This window comes from Delphinus delphis, chromosome 4 (genome assembly GCF_949987515.2).
Source record: "Delphinus delphis chromosome 4, mDelDel1.2, whole genome shotgun sequence".
NCBI classification, from domain to species: Eukaryota; Metazoa; Chordata; class Mammalia; order Artiodactyla; family Delphinidae; genus Delphinus; species Delphinus delphis.
In genome coordinates, this window is record NC_082686.1 from 59,070,824 (window position 1) to 59,073,098 (window position 2,275).

At 38.2% G+C, this 2,275-nt stretch overlaps 1 pseudogene; it reads left to right on the plus strand.

The window, feature by feature from the left end:
- The first annotated feature begins 356 nt into the window (after positions 1-356).
- LOC132424397 (protein Cripto-like) lies at positions 357-896 on the plus strand (annotated as a pseudogene).
- The last annotated feature ends 1,379 nt before the right edge of the window (positions 897-2,275 follow it).

The window sequence follows — 2,275 nt, forward strand, 5'->3', positions numbered from 1 at the left end:
ATCCAAAGGAACGATTAATGAAAACTTCTTGTGAAAAGCATCAGGATCAGCTTCTTGTCACCAGATAGATAATTCCTCACACGTTTGAAGATGAAAGTTGGGATTCTTTTAATTGGTGAATTTTATTACTGTCAATATCTTGGTTACTGTCAATATAGTATAATTTAGCAGAATGTTATCATTGAGGTAAACTGAGAATGGTGCACAGGGATCTCTTGTTATTTCTTACACTTACATGTGAATCTATAATTATTTAATTATTTCAATGAAAAAAATTGAAAGTCAGGTGTGGCTGAGGGAGGAGAATCTCCCTGAAGGTTATAGTCAAAGCGTTTATTAGGACTGACCTGTGAGACATGGACTGAAGAAAGATGGAGTGCTTCTCTTCCAGTGTGATTTTGATCATGGCTTTTTCCAGAGCATTTGAACTAGTTGCTCAATTGGGCCACCATGAATTTGCCCATCCATCACAGGGAGACCTGGCCTTCGGAGATGATGGCCTTCAGTCCTGGGAGGAGCCTGCAATTCATCATCAACCTTCCCAGTTTGTACCATCCATGGGAATCCAGGACAGTAAGGAGCTAAATAGCTCCTGTCTGTATGGGAAAACCTGCATCCTGGGGTCCCTTTTGCCTGCCCTCCCTCTTTCTATGGACGGAACTGTGAGCATGACTTGCACAAAGAGAACTGTGGACCTGTGCCCCATCACACCTGGTGGCCCAGGAAGTGTTCCATGTGTAAGTGCTGGCATGGCCAGCTTTGCTGCCTTCCTCAGTCATTCCTACCTGATTGTGATGGATAACCACCTCACAGCTTCTGGGACTCCAGAATTAACACTGTCTGCATGTGCTCTTATGCTACCTGTCATCTGCCTTGCTATACAAAGTTATAATTAACCCATGTTTGCATGCAACATTTGTCATACAAATTTCATGACCTGTAAAGGCTGTCCTCCAATGTCCCACCTGAGAGATGATGATTTGTTAGTTGCCTTGAAATAGTGAATAGATTTCCCTAACACAGTGAAATAGTGAATAGATGGTCCCTAACATTCCTTAAAGTACCAACTACTTTCCTCTGCCCTGCCCTCTCCAAAAAACTACTTAAAAAAAAAAAAGTAACCCATATCTTGTGCCCAAGTCCTATGTTTCTTGATACATGTAACTCTAGCAAGGGCTTATTAATAGTTTCCTTTAAACAATTGAATTCTATCTTCAGATTATTAAAGGTTACTCCCAGTGTGGAACTGAGTATAAAGCACTGAATAGAGTTGATCACAATCAATTAAGGTAATATGTTGAAAAGGAAAGGAAAGGAAGTATCTGTAAAGGGAGCAAAGGAGAAGAGAGGGGCAGATATCGGAGGTGAGAGACAGGGTGCTGGAGAAATGGAAGTGTGCGTGTGTCCCTAGGAGACTAGATATTAAAGTGGGAACAAATGAGAAAGAGTTGAGAAAATAAAATGGATTACTTGGTTGATCGGATGGGTATAGAGAAGCAAGTTAAAAAGCTAAGTTGAAGGACAAGTTTCTATCATCTGTAGGAAGCTGTATAAGACAAGGGCACCGGTTTTCTCAAGGATTTGAAAAGAGAATAAAGTCTCCTTGAAAAAAAAATTTCTATATAAAGTCCCCCAATGTATTAAGAGTGCTTAATACATTATGATTTCTCCATACTATGCAATTATTTTAACGGTGGTAAAAGATAAAATGTTCACAATATATTTAATTGTAAACGAGGTGATAAAACTATACATTGTAAAGCCCATTTTAAAAATATGTATCTGGTGTGTCTAGTAAAAGTGGGAAGTACGCTGAAAAAAAAAATTGAAACTGGGGTCTATATCTCGAATCTTGATGTTAGTAAATTTAGGATAATAGAAAGGAAGTTGGTTGCAAACTTACAGACCTTACTGGCCTAATTTCAGAAGCTGCAACACATGGATGGAATAAAATAATTTGAGGTGTTATTATATACATGATCCATCCATAAGGGATACTTCTAATTAATTAGGATATTCTGTAGTTCATCACTACACCTAAGTTTTAGGGGAATTCACACCCTTTTAAAATTGTTCTTTAGTATCTCTGACAGAGATTTAATATAGTATTTGGGAGTTGGTGGTTGTCATTTCTAACATCAGTCATAGGAAGTTTTTTAAAAGCAAACCCATCACCTCACATAGTACCTTTCTTTGTATACTTGAAATTAGCAAGTTTCGCGTATACAATACAGTATCATTAACAATAGTCACCACGCTGTACATTAGATTCCCA